Below are 15483 nucleotides of genomic sequence, written 5' to 3'. Positions count from 1 at the left end.
GGGAGGATCACTCAGCTCTTTTCCAGGCAGTGATACTGTCTACTATGAATCACATTAACCAGAAGCCCTCTAATACTGTTAATGTGCTCAGAATTGAAACAAGAGCACTACGTGATCAGCTGTACCAACCTGTACCAACTCCCTGTCAGGTACTCTCAGAAGAAAAGAGTGCTATGTAGAACCATTTGTCCCTGTAGGAGAACCCTCTGAAAAAAGGTTCCAGATAAAAACCATTTTTGGTTACAAATAACACCCTTTCAAAGATTATATTTGGAACGAGAGGTTCTTTGTGGAACCAGAAAGTGTTCAATATGATCCAAAAAGAGTTCTATCTGGTACCTTTTTTCAGATGGTTCTCCAACAGGGACAAATGGCTCTATAGGGCACTCTGTTTTTTCTGAAAGTGTACATGAACGCACTTTAACCTCTACAGGATTTGGGTATGTCATTTTAGGTGAAAATTGGGGGGGGGAATGGTCCGATCCTTAAGAAGTTTTAAATCTCCAAAATATTCATTTTAATGTTATATTTACATTATTTAGTCGTTAAACAGATACTCTTATCCAAAGAGACATGGTTAGGGTTAGGCTTATGTTTAGGCTTACAATAAGTGCATTCCACTAAGGTCGGTGAGACAACCACATATCATATAGCATTGAAATCATTGAATCATTTTTCTCCCATTTATATAGAGTCAATTCTATCTCCTGAGTGCCAGTTTAAACAGTCAACCCATAGGAAGAGTGGTATGGAATGTGAAAGATGGGAGTTGATGATGCTGGTTAACCATTGATGGCCCGGGGTCACAGTTTCAGTCTGACTATCAAATCAAATGTATTTATATAGCCCTTCTTACATCAGCTGATATCTCAAAGTGCTGTACAGAAACCCAGCCTAAAACCCCAAACAGCAAGCAATGCAGGTGTAGAAGCACAGTGGCTAGGAGAAACATCCCTAGAAAGGCCAAAACCTAGGAAGAAACCTAGAGAGGAACCAGGCTATGAGGGGTGGCCAGTCCTCTTCTGGCTGTGCCGGGTGGAGATTATAACAGAACATGGCCAAGATGTTCAAATGTTCATAAATGACCAGCATGGTCAAATAATAATAATCACAGTAGTTGTCGAGGGTGCAACAAGTCAGCACCTCAGGAGTAAATGTCAGTTGGCTTTTCATAGCAGATCATTGAGAGTATCTCTACCGCTCCTGCTGTCTCTAGAGAGTTGAAAACAGCAGGTCTGGGACAGGTAGCACGTTCGGTGAACAGGTCAGGGTTCCATAGCCACAGGCAGAACAGTTGAAACTGGAGCAGCAGCACGGCCAGGTGGACTGGGGACAGCAAGGAGTCACCATGCCGGGTAGTCCTGAGGCATGGTCCTAGGGCTCAGGTCCTCCGAGAGAGAGAAAAGAAAGAAAGAAAGAGAGAAAGCGAGAATTAGAGAGAGCATACTTAAATTCACACAGGACACCGGATAAGACAGGAGAAGTACTCCAGATATAACAGACTGACCCTAGCCCCCCGACACATAAACTACTGCAGCATAAATACTGGAGGCTGAGACAGGAGGGGTCAGGAGACACTGTGGCCCCATCCGATGATATCCCCGGACAGGGCCAAACAGGCAGGATATAACCCCACCCACTTTGCCAAAGCACAGCCCCCACACCACTAGAGGGATATCTTCAACCACCAACTTACCATCCTGAGACAAGGCCGAGTATAGCCCACAAAGATCTCCGCCACGGCACAACCCAAGGGGGGGCGCCAACCCAGACAGGAAGATCACGTCAGTGACTCAACCCACTCAAGTGACGCACCCCTCCTAGTCTATCTTTATGTGAGATGCCCAGCACAATGCTGCCTACTCTGACAGTAGATCCGTGGGAGGGAATCTGACATTTCCACAGCAGCTTACTGGGCTGCCAAGTAAGATGTGTTACAAGACAATAGGGCTACTTACTAGTCACAGGCTGTGGGTCTACAGTCAGACCGTGGTCCAATGGGGGTGTCATACAGTAGGTCATCTTGTATGGTCATGTTGTGGTTATACCTGTAACAGTAAAGAAAAACATGGGATCAGTAAACAGTGAGTGTGCATGACTACAGAATTCTATTGCAGGCCTACTGTTCCCACAGGGATCTAGGAACCTGGTGGTCATAAGCTTTAGGTGTTTTTAGGCTGAACACTATAGGCTTTAGGTGTGTTTAGGCTGAACAGTATAGGCTCTAGGTCATATGGCTCAGGTCATAATCCTTAACCTAGGATTCTGCTTTACACGGCCACCAATCAGTGCAGATTAAACCTATGAAGGCAGATCAGTTGAGATGGTGTCCATTTAATTCAGCATGCACATTGCACACTAACAATAGGCTCTGCTTTTGATGTACTGTACTAACGGTAATCTGAGCTGTGATTGGGACTGTTGAGGTATAAGATCATTTACTACAGCTCGTTATTCAGGGCGACAAAAAGATACGAGGTGAAAAGTTTAAAAGGGTAAAGTTCAACATCACAGTTTGAAATGTACATTTGACATCTTTCTCTCCATGATGATTCAGTCATAACAATAGCTCTGTTGTGCCCTCAAACCAGCAAAGTGAATAACTTGGCGTTAGTCCAGCTATTTTAACACTCCTTCTCCTATAAAAATGTATTTTTTTTTTGTGGGAAATTAATTAGAATATATTCTCGCCTCCAAACGTTACTTTCTCTCTACATGTGTTTGACTTTCTGCCTACGTACAGTATCTTACACGCCTCCGGGATAGTTTGGACCTTTATCGCGACTGCACCAATCCAAATCCTGCTTCGCTTCTGCACTCTACCCTCAGGCTAAGAATATGAAATACATAAATCATGTTAAAGAATAATAACAGGCAAACTCTACAAGAATCACAGAAATAAAATGTTGGACTTACATTGGCCAGTTTCATGTCTCTCCAGGGAAAACATGAATATCTCCTAATTAAATCAGAGAGGTACTGTATACATATTATTGGCAAGATAGTTATTATTAATAATGTTTACTAGTTCATGTTTACTGTAACCTGATATGACCTTAGGCAAATATTCACATTCCACTGAACAGCCATCAAACAAAGATCATGTTATTAGTTACCAGTATATAAATCTCATAGATAACAAGAATAATGTTAATAGTTGTTGATGCAAACCAGATCCTCTGGCAACGATCAGAATATTCCCTGGAATGAATGTCTAACTGTCAGCTCTGCCTGTGCAGTGTATTCCTGAGTAGCTAAGTGCTGCGCTGTAGGTCTACTATGGTATCTGCCTCGTGCTCAGAGTGCCTCAACTCTATCTGATCATGTGCATTCTTTAGCTGCCTCTTTGTTTCCCTAATGTTCAGTCTGTCTAGTGTTTGTGCACCTGTGTGTGCGCGTGCATACTGTATCTTGAGTGGGGCCCATCTGTGTGTGTCTAGTGAAGCCTGCTCCGTCACATCTCTATTGAAGTAACTCCCATGAGAGGGGCCCAGGCTGGGCCTCCCCTGAGACAGACTGGTGCGTGCACACACACACACCCCCCCAACTTCTGCCTCCTTAGCCCGTGCCTAAACATACCATCTGCTGTCAATTGATTATAATTGTTAGTTTTTTTATTTAACTAGGCAAGCCAGTTAAGAACAAATTCTTATTTACAATGACAGCCTACCGGGGAACAGTGGGTTGTTCAGGGGCCAAACGACAGATTTTTACCATGTCAGCTTGGGGATTCAATCCAGCAACCTTTCGGTTACTGACCTAACGCTCTAACCACTAGGCTACCTGCCGCCCCAAATAACATGTATTGATTTGGACTGTCAACACCAGAAGTGTACGTTACCCTGTCCTGAAGAGGGGGTGACCCTGTCCTAAAGAGGGAGTGACCCTGTCCTGAAGAGGGGTGACCCTGTACTAAAGAGGGGGTGACCCTGTACTAAAGAGGGGGTGACCCTGTCCTAAAGAGGGTGTGACCCTGTCCTGAAGAGGGGTGACCCTGTACTAAAGAGGGGGTGACCCTGTACTAAAGAGTGGGTGACCCTGTACTAAAGAGGGGGTGACCCTGTCCTAAAGAGGGGGTGACCCTGTCCTAAAGAGGGCGTGACCCTGTCCTAAAGAGGGGTGACCCTGTCCTAAAGAGGGCGTGACCATGCATCACCCTGACCAGCAAATTCTTTTCATGTCTTTTATTTTTTTCATTTACATTATCTCTCTGCCCTTTTGATCCCCCTCTCTCTTTTTCCCTCTGTCATTCTCTCTCTCAAATGATGGTATTATGGCCGCAGTGACTCGGCAGTGAGGGAAGAAGAACTGTAACTCACGCACAATGACAGGAGTGTTGGAGAGTTGGCATAATACAACTCTTTGTGTTCCGGGAGGGAGGGAGGGAGGGAGCGAGGAGGGGCGGGAGGAGGGAGGGAGGGAGGGAGGGAGGGAGGGAGGGAGGGGCGTGCGTGCGTGCGTGCGTGCGTGCGTGCGTGCGTGCGTGCGTGCGTGCGTGTGTCTGTGGCTCTCAGCTATAAGTGAAAGCCCAGCTCTAACATTGTGGGGCAGTCAGGCAGTGGGCACCCCAGTCAGTCAAGGTTAATGAGGCCGCTGGCTGGCTACCTGACTCATTGACTGGCTGGCTGGCGTGTGCTAGGCTGCCAAGGAAAGCCAGGCGGGTAGCTAACGTGCCCGTTTATCACACCGCTGTGGCAGACCACGGGCGCCGGCCATGTTGAGAGAGCAGCTCTTAATCACATTCTAGCTAATTCACCCAGTTTTGTAGATTCTGTATACTAAATGTCTGCACTGTTCCTTTTCATTTAGAAACAAGAACTGTAATAGGGTAGGGTTTGGCTAAACTTTTCATTTTGAAACAAAAAGTGGGAAATAACTGTATTTTAGGAGAAGCAAAAAGTGGCAATTAGACTTTTGTGATGTATAGTCACCTCCTCTTTAGGACAGGGTCACCCCCTCTTTAGGACAGGGTCACGTACACTTCTGGTGTTGAAAGTCCAAATCAATACATGTTATTATAATCAACTGACAGCAGATGGTATGTCTAGGCACAGGCTACAACTGAAACCTGAGTGTCTGCTGTGCCGTGTGTGTGTCTGCTGTGCTGTGCTGTGCTGTGTCGTGCGTGTGCGTGTGCGCGTGCGCGTGCGTGTGTGTGAATAAGTGAAGCTATAGTCTGTGGTTGGCTGTGTGTACCCTATAGATTCAGATAATAGATCCGGTAACAGTCCAACTCTCTGTGCTCCAAGTCACCTCAAACCACCCCATTCACCCCAAACACCCCTCATGTCTCACTCACTTCCTCACTGTCATCAACAGTGGCCTGGCTGTTATGTCATGCCCTGACACATGAACCCGTGGTCATTAATCATCACTGTCAGTATCTGTGATGACGAAGCACTGATGACTGCAGCCACACTGTATAGACCTTACAGTACATCTCAATCTGTGAGGCGGTGTGTGGCGGGAACCATGGAACCAAATCCTCTTTGTAGAGGGAAAATATTGTAATCAATGAGCAATAATCTTCCTGTCTTTCATTGGCCCTGCCACTCACCCTCTCCTCCTCGTCTTTCTCTTCATCCTCCTCTTCATCTCGTGCACCTCCTTGTGTCTGCTTCTGCTTTCCAAGAGAGTCATCTCCTCAGCTCATCTGCATGCAAAGCACCCTGGTTCCAGCTGTGAACGAGGGATTGAAATGGAAATGGAGGGGAGAAAGAACAGATTACGCTCTTCTAACGCACGCCATGCCTCCTGGCTGGCCCACCAGCTGAGTATAGAGAAAGAGGGAGAGAAAGAAAGAGAGATTGGGGGCCGGTTTAGAAAAAAGAGAGAGAGGGGTCAGAATTAGTCGAGAGAGAAGGTACAAAGTAAGTGGAGGGACAAAGACATGTCAGAATGGAGGTAGTCTTTATATACGGGCTGAAGTGGGCCAGTCTGACAAGGGTCCTGTTAGCACAGGGGTGGGCTATTCCAGTCCTCGAGGGCCTGATTCGTGTCACAGTTTTGCTCTAGCCCCAGCTAACACACCTGACTCCAATAATCACCTAATCATGATCTTCAGTTTAGAATGCAATTTGATTAATCAGCCGTGTTTGCTAGGGATGGAGAAGAAGAGTGACACCAATCAGGCCCTGGAGGACTGGAGGACTGGAGTTACCCCCCCCCCCCCCCCCCCCCCCCCCCCCCTGTGTTAGCAGCATACTGTGTCATCAATGCAAGGTGCTTAATATGTATAGAGATCGCAACTTTTCATCTGTCCTATTATGGCGTCTGTGCAGCAGGTAGCCTAGCGGTTAGAGCGTTGGGCCAGTAACTGAAAGGTCGCTGGTTCGAATCCCCAAGCCAACTAGGTGAAAAATCTATCCATGTGCTCTTGAACAAGGCACTTAACCCTAATCGCTCCTGTAATTCGCTCCAGATAAGAATGTCTGCTAAATGGCTAAAATGTAAAATATAGTCAAACGTTGGAAATGAACCCTGTTAGATGTCTTATAGTGCCTTCGGAAAGTATTCAGACCCCTTGACAGCCTTATTCTAAAATGGATTGAATAAAAAAACTCCCTCATCCATCTACACACAACACCCCATAATGACAAAGTGAAAACAGACTTTTAGAATTTTTTGCAAATGAATAAAAAATAAAAAACTGAAATACCTTATTTACATAAGTATTCAGACCCTTTACTATGACACTCAAAATTGAGCTCAGGTGCATCCTGTTTCCATTGATAATCCTTGAGATGTTCTACAACTTGGAGTCCACCTGTGGTAAATTCAATTGATTGGACATGATTTGGAAAGGCAAAAACTTGCCTATATAAGGTCCCACAGTTGACAGTGCATGTCAGAGCAAAAACCAAGCCATGAGGTCAAAGGAATTGTACATAGAGATCAGAGACAGGACTGTGTTGAGGCATAGATCTGGGGAACAAGATTGAACAAGATTCTCTGGTCTGATGAAACCAAGATTGAACTCTTTGGTCTGAATGCCAAGCGTCACGTTTTTGGAGGAAACCTGGCACCATCTCTACAGTGAAGCATGGTGGTGGCAGCATCATGCTGTGGGGATGTTTTTCAGCGAGACCAGTCAGGATCGAGGAAAAGATGAACGGAGCAAAGTACAGAGAGATTCTTGATGAAAACCTGCTCCAGAGCGCTCAGGAGCTTAGACTGGGGCTGTTTCACCTTCCAACAGGACAACGAGCCTAAGCACACATCCAAAACAACACAGGAGACACTTCTCTTTCCATCTTAAAATGGCAGTTTAATCTATTCCACAAGACCCCTCAGATCCATGGTAATGGCCTTGTATTGGGTGACATATGGCAATCATAGGAATCGTCACTGCAGGGCAGTTTTGACCATTGACACCAATCATAAGCCCCTCACTGTTCCCCACATTACCAGCAAGCCAAACGACAGGCATCCATCTTAGATCTTACAGTGGAGCTTTTGGAATGGTCTGACTCTCCCAGTGGTTGGTATACCAACATTACGCTAACATTATGCGTATGCCTGCAGGCCCTGGGCCAGTGCAGTAATGAAGAGAGGGTCATGGTTGCCTGCCTCATGATGTATAAATTGTTCATCTGCCCAGCGTCTCTCTCCCCTCCATCAGATTATTACAGCTGAGACCAGTGTTCCCTGCTACTGTACTGCTACTGCTCTGCTCTGTTCTTACCAGCCTCGCTAGGACACTGGAATCTCATGAATACAAATGCTGTTAAATGGCAGCCCCCTAGACATTACCTGTGTGTGTGTGTGTGTGTGTGTGTGTGTGTGTGTGTGTGTGTGTGTGTGTGTGTGTGTGTGTGTGTGTGTGTGTGTGTGTGTGTGTGTGTGTGTGTGTGTGTGTGTGTGTGTGTGCGCGTGCGCGCGTGTGTGTGTGTGTGTGTGTGTGTGTGTGTGTGTGTGTGTGTAATCCCTCACCACTGCAAGCAGACACTTCTCTTTTCATTCTAACAATAGAAAGAAACACATTGCCAAAGTGCATAATATAATAATCATGTATAATTTCACAATAGTTTGGACAGACATGCAGGACTAGATGCAGAAATATCTGCTTATCCTTGTGATTCCATTTCTCTACATTGTCTTGTGTCAGCATCCTTTCTGGCCCTGTGAGTGTCAGTCACTTCTCTATCTATGTGTCAGTCAATGTCTTCCTCCAGTCCTGTCGCTCTCTGTGGTTCAAGGCCAACGGCTGGGGTTTAATCAGGTGAAACGTGTAAGGGCAATTAGGAGCACACTGTGTCAATGTGTCAGTGTCTGCCTGTGTGTGTTGCAGGGAGTGTGTATGTGTGTGTGTGTGTGTGTGTGTGTGTGTGTGTGTGTGTGTGTGTGTGTGTGTGTGTGTGTGTGTGTGTGTGTGTGTGTGTGTGTGTGTGTGTGTGTGTGTGTGTGTGTGTGTGTGTGTGTGTGTGTGTGTGTGTGTGTTTGGGATATCCTACCACAGACAACAGATAAACATGTTCTGCATCATTGCAACCACACACTTCTCCTTTAATCATAACAATAATATCAAATAGAACCAGATGCAGCTCATTCCACCTCTCCCTTTAAATCATCTAGCAGTGTCAGACTGTATCTGCCTATATGTGTGTGTGTGTGTGTGTGTGTGTGTGTGTGTGTGTGTGTGTGTGTGTGTGTGTGTGTGTGTGTGTGTGTGTGTGTGTGTGTGTGTGTGTGTGTGTGTGTGTGTGTGTGTGTGTGTGTGTGTGTGTGTGTGTGTGTGTGTGTGCTTTACAATATCACAACATAAATATAAATGAAATAAATAAATATTCACACTCCTGCTCTGCTTTTGCCCCATGGGTAAGGCCTATCTATATACAGTGCATTCGGAAAGTATTCAGACCCCTTGACTTTTTCCACATTTTGTTACGTTACAGCCTTATTCTAAAATTGATTAAATCGTTCTCCCCCCCCCCCTCATCAATCTACACACAATACCCCATAATGACAAAGCAAAAAACTGTTTTTTAGAAATGTTTGCAAATTAAAAAAATTAAAGAAGGAAATATTACATTTACATAAGTATTCAGACCCTGTTAAAGCACCTTTGTCAGCGATTACAGCCTTGAGTCTTCTTGGGTATGACGCTACAAGCTTGGCACACATGTATTTGGAGAGTTTCTCCCATTCTTCTCTGCAGATCCTCTCACGCTCTGTTAGGTTGGATGGGGAGCGTTGCTGCACAGCTATTTTCAAGTCTCTCCAGAGATGTTTGATCTCCAAGCTCTGGCTGGGCCACTCAAGGACATTTAGAGACTTGTCCCGAAGCCACTCCTACGTTGTCTTGGCTGTGTGCTTAGGCTCGTTGTCCTGTTTGAAGGTGTACCTTTGCCCTAGTCTGAGGTCCTGAGCGCTCTGGAGCAGGTTTTCATCAAGGATCTCTCTGTACTTTGCTCCGTTCATCTTTCTCTCGATCCTGACTAGTCTCACAGTCCCTGCCACTGAAAAACATCCCCACAGCATGATGCTGTCACCACCATGCTTCACTGTAGGGATGGTGCCAGGTTTCCTCCAGACGTGACACTTGGCATTCAGGCCAAAGTGTTCAATCTTGGTTTCACCAGACCAGAGAATCTTGTTTCTCATGATCTGAGTCCTTTAGGTACCTTTTGACAAAGTCAAAGCGTGCTGTCATGTGCATTTTACTGAGGATTGGTTTCTGTCTGGCCACTCTACCATAAAGGCCTGATTGGTGGAGTGCTGCAGAGATGGTTGTTCTTCTGGAAGGTTCTCCCATCTCCACAGAGGAACTCTGGAGCTCTGTCAGAGTGACCATCAGGTTCTTGGTCACCTCCCTGACCAAAGTCCTTCTCCCCCGATTACTCAGTTTGGCTGGGCGGCCAGCTCTAGGAAGAGTCTTGGTGGTTTCAAACTTCTCCATTTAAGAATGATGGAGGCCACTGTGTTCTTGTGTTGGAGCTCTATGGACAATTCCTTCGGCCTCATGGTTTGGTTTTTGCTCTGACATGCACTGCTAACTGTGGGACCTTATATAGACAGGTGTGTTCCTTTCCAAATCATGTCCAATCAATTGAATTTACCACAGGTGGACTCCAATCAAGTTGTAGAAACATCTCAAGGACGATCAATGGAAACAGGATGCACCAGAGCTCAATTTGGAGTCTCATAGCAAAGGATCTGAATACTTATTTTAAATAAATTTGCAAACATTTAAAAAAAATATGTTTTCGCATTGTCATTATGGGGTATTGTGTGTAGATTGATAAGGAAAACATTTATTTAATCAATTTTAGAATAATGCGGTAACGTAACAAAATGTGGAAAAGGTCAAGGGGTCTGAATACTTTCTGAATGCACTGTTTATGGCCTCTACTGATGCTATGTACATACACAGTGATTTGAATGATGGGAAATGCATTAGAATGGCTTAGGAAATGAATGGCTGCATTACCATTTGCAGAGATTGTGCAGAGTAGAATACTATGAAGGTGGTCTTAGTGAGTTCTAGTATATTAGAGGCAGAGATAAAAATGGGAAAGAGAGGATTTGAAAGCAGACGAAGTTTGGACTGAATTCAAGCTCTTCCTCGACCTTCTTCACCTGACAGACAGGCACGCTCGCTCGCACGCACACACACACACACACACACACACACACACACACACACACACACACACACACACACACACACACACACACACACACACACACACACACACACACACACACACACACACACACACACACACACACACACACACAGGAACAGTGGGACAATGACTCTGAAGGACAGACATGTTTATCTAGCCATTCAGGGGATAAGATACACTAACAGTGGTTCCTGGTTACAAGGACAAAGACAGAACCCCTTTCTGTAAGGCGGAACGAGAGAGTGAAAGGGAGGCTGTAGAAAGACAGACGGAGGAAAGGAGAGAAAGAGAGACAGATACACATATATATTTTTATAGGTATAGGGAGGGAGAGAGGGAGATATATGGAGGGAGAGAGAGGAGTAAAACAGGGTGGGTCAAGTAGGGATCTAGGCTAAAGAGGGAGCATTGGAATTTGCCTGGGGGGAGGGGAGAGAGGAGAGAGGCTGGGGTCAGAGGTCACTGTGTAGAAGAGAGAAGTGAGGGACCAGGGGACAAACACACAATCGCCTCACAGGGACCCTAAATGAGCTCTCTAACCTTATAAACCCCCACCACACACACACACACACACACACACACACACACACACACACACACACACACACACACGCAAACACACACGCAAACAGCATATCAGAGCAAAGGGTCATCTAAAAAGGGGGGCTGCAGAGTGTGTGTTTAAGCCCAAAGGGACACTCACAGAACTCAGCACAAAGACATCTCACTAAGGCTGGCCATTCAATTGGCTTATCAAAGTTTCACACCCTCTCGGTCATAAATACTAATTCTCTATGATAAGCCATCTTTATCTTTAATTTTCTAGTTGTCAGAGATTATACTAATTAATTCAGGCCATTGTAATCATAATGACTTTTATAGTCATTTGGCCATTGTGTTTCTCAACCTCCTGAATATGTACATAAATCTGCATGTCTAAAAATGTGATTAAAAATGATTTCTATAATGGATAATGAATGTATCAAGGGAATTAACTTTGGAGAGTAGCAGAAAGCCAAGACGGAATATGGTGGCAAGGATTTTCAGAAGACAGGGCCGGACAGGAGAGGAATGGCAAGGGTAGAAGGCAGACAGTTCAGAGAGAGGGTGGGTGGGGGGGGGGTTAAGGGGGTAATAATGGGAGAGATAGGAGAGGGGATAATGGGGAAGTAGCCAAGAGGGTGAAGTGGAAGAAGGATCGACAGAGAGAGATATATATATATACATAATGTGACATTTGAAATGTCTCTATTCTTTTGGAACTTCTGTGAGTGTAATGTTTACTGTTAATTTGTGTTGTTTATTTCACATTTGTTTATTATCTACTTCACATGCTTTAGCAATGTTAACATATGTTTCCCATGCCAATAAAGCCCTTGAATTTAATTGAAATGAGAGACCTGAGGAGAAAAAGGAGGGGATGTTTATGTTAGAGGAAGAACAGAGTGAGAGAGGAGGGGATGTTTATGTTAGAGGAAGGACAGAGTGAGAGAGGAGGGGATGTTTATGTTAGAGGAAGAACAGAGGGAGAGAGGAGGGATGTTTATGTTAGAGGAAGGACAGAGTGAGAGAGGAGGGGATGTTTATGTTAGAGGAAGGACAGAGTGAGAGAGGAGGGGGTGTTTATGTTAGAGGAAGGACAGAGTGAGAGAGGAGGGGATGTTTATGTTAGAGGAAGAACAGAGTGAGAGAGGAGGGGATGTTTATGTTAGAGGAAGGACAGAGTGAGAGAGGAGGGGGTGTTTATGTTAGAGGAAGGACAGAGTGAGAGAGGAGGGGATGTTTATGTTAGAGGAAGGACAGAGTGAGAGAGGAGGGGATGTTTATGTTAGAGGAAGGACAGAGTGAGAGAGGAGGGGGTGTTTATGTTAGAGGAAGGACAGAGTGAGAGAGGAGGGGATGTTTATGTTAGAGGAAGGACAGAGTGAGAGAGGAGGTGATGTTTATGTTAGAGGAAGGACAGAGTGAGAGAGGAGGGGGTGTTTATGTTAGAGGAAGGACAGAGTGAGAGAGGAGGGGATGTTTATGTTAGAGGAAGGACAGAGTGAGAGAGGAGGGGTGGAGGGATGAGGATATTTTTATTTATTTATTTTATTTACCTAGGCAAGTCAGTTAAGAACAAATTCTTATTTACAATGACGGCCTACCAAAAGGCAAAAGGCCTCCTGCAGGGACGGGGGCCTGGGATGAAAATAAATAAATACAATATAAATATAGGAAAAAACACACATCACGACAAGAGAGACAACACAACACTGCATAAAGAGAGCCCTAAGACAACAACATAGCAAGGCAGCAACACATTTGAAGACAAGCTAAAGGTGGGAAGGAAGGTAGGGGGTTAGAATAGCCCAGTAGCCAGTATTTAGATTTCTAGATAGGTAGGGAAGTGTTTTCTGTCAGCAAACAGGCACACAGCTTAATCACCTTTGACAAGTTTGTTGTTTTACCCCCACTCTTATTCTACTACCACCCTCTCTCTCTCCAGGGTCCCCTCTCTCTCTCCAGGGTCCCCTCTCTCTCTCCAGGGTCCCCTCTCTCTCTCCAGGGTCCCCTCTCTCTCTCCAGGGTCCCCTCTCTCTCTCCAGGGTCCCCTCTCTCTCTCCAGGGTCCCTCTCTCTCTCCAGGGTCCCCTCTCTCTCTCCAGGGTCCCGTCTCTCTCTCCAGGGTCCCCTCTCTCTCTCCAGGGTCCCGCTCTCTCTCCAGGGTCCCCGCTCTCTCTCCAGGGTCCCTCTCTCTCTCCAGGGTCCCTCTCTCTCTCCCCATATATTATTTGAGAAAGAGAGAGAGAGACTCATTGTCCCAGTGCCAAGTCATCGCCTGTGTTTGTCTGTGTAAAAAGCATCTGCTCTGTGCCTTCCCTCTCAGCCAACCCCCACCCCACCAACCCCACCCTCTGTGACAGGTGGGGAGGGTTGGGGCAGCAATCTACCAATCGAGCAAAGGAAAGACACACACACACCGGCTGGGAGCAGTACCACACACACACACGGTGCCGGGCTGGCTGGGCGGTACACTGCCAGTTAACACCACCTGCCCCAAACACAAACACAAGATGACAGATCAGTTGTGCCTGCATACAGAAACCAAGTAGCAAGACACACACACACACACACACACACACACACACACACACACACACACACACACACACACACACACACACACACACACACACACACACACACACACACACACACACACACGAGCACCCAGACCCAGTTTTGTGCCGCTCACCAAAGTCTACAGACAGACAAGGGGCTAACCTCAAACTTGTGCCACACACACACCAATTTGTCACTTAACTACTACAGACCTACTGAGGCACACAAGGGACCAACTACAACTGAAGGCACTCCTGTGGATTAACTCTAAGTACTTACAGTATACATACTACAATGAAGGCACTGAGAATTGGGTGGTTGGGACTGGGGGGTTGCTACCCAAGCTGTTTAGAGACTTACTCCAGCTCATAGAAGAGTTTAACCTCAGCCCTTTTCCCTAGGACTAAAACTATAAACACACACATGCAGCAAGCCCAGAGCCCAACCCTTCTACCAGCCCTTCAGCTCTCTCTGTTCGTTTAGCTAATGAGCTTTACTATGGGTTTCCCTCAGTGGGGTCTGCTGAGGGGAGGACGGCTCATAATAATGACTGGAATGGAGTAGAATGGAGTGAATGGAATGGTATCAAACATATGAAAACCATGTTTTTATACCATTCCATTTACTCCATTCCAGCCATTATTATGAGCTGTCCTCCCCTCACCAGCCTCCACTGGTTTCCCTCTGTACGTTGACTTCACTCCTCTCATGGCATCAACTCACACGATAACAATGTGTTGTTGGGAATTGAGTAGACCGCCAGTATTTAGATCATTTACTAGACTGACATTGTGTTGGGTCCCTGGGATGTTGGTGTGGACAGGAAACACAGCGGATTCATCTGGTGAAAGAGGAGATAATATCATCCACCATAACACAACAGTGTTTCTAAAAACCCATTGGGATGTGGAACAGGAGAAACAGTAAGCTGCTCAGTGGCGATGGACTCGGAGGAAAGTCTCAGCCTTGATCTGGCCACATTATGAATTGTGGGTAGTCTTCGTCTTTCCTCTGAAGGAGGCACTGCCAGGGGGGATAAGGAGGGGGGCAGGGGTGGGTGTGAGGGAGAGAGAGACAGGTTGGGAGTTGGAAGAACCTCATGATAGTGGTGCTATTTGTACTGTTTTTGAGAGTAGTACCGCAGAGAGATGTTCCAGTTATCAGCTGGTAGCAGCCTGAGGATGTAGGATCCTAGACTACATCCATTTTGTCAGCGTATTCTAGTCAGGCTAAGAGTAGGTGCAGCTGCCTCCAATCTACAGTACTGAATGGCTAAAACACTATGATGTGCATTAAGTTATTTGATAATTGTTTCACAGTGGTAATTGCTGTTGTTGGGGACCACACCGGTAATTATCTCTCTGCCCCCCCACACACTCCCCCTCCACCGCCTCACACACACATATACACAAATAAAAGGCCAGAATAAAAGGCTAACATTAAAAGCAAGCTCTTTCTCCCTCTATACTGAGAACAATGGGAGTTGGGAGTAAAGCCTAGCAGAGCCGCTTGGTGATAGACCGAGCCTCTGTCTAACAGTAGCAAGTGAACAAACAACACTCATCTCCTCTGGTGCATTCCACACATTTCTCCCTATCACTCAAGGACATGTTTATCCTTCTCCTATCTCCTCAAAATTACAGAGTAGAGAAAGAGAGGGAGCCAAGGGAGGGAGGGAGGAGGGGTTCAGGTGTTCCAGAACAGCTGTTATTCAAAAACAGGGAGGGAGAGAAAGAAACAGAGAGAGAGGG

This window comes from Salvelinus namaycush, chromosome 5 (genome assembly GCF_016432855.1).
Source record: "Salvelinus namaycush isolate Seneca chromosome 5, SaNama_1.0, whole genome shotgun sequence".
NCBI classification, from domain to species: domain Eukaryota; kingdom Metazoa; phylum Chordata; class Actinopteri; order Salmoniformes; family Salmonidae; genus Salvelinus; species Salvelinus namaycush.
Note: the sequence above shows the minus strand (reverse complement) of the source record.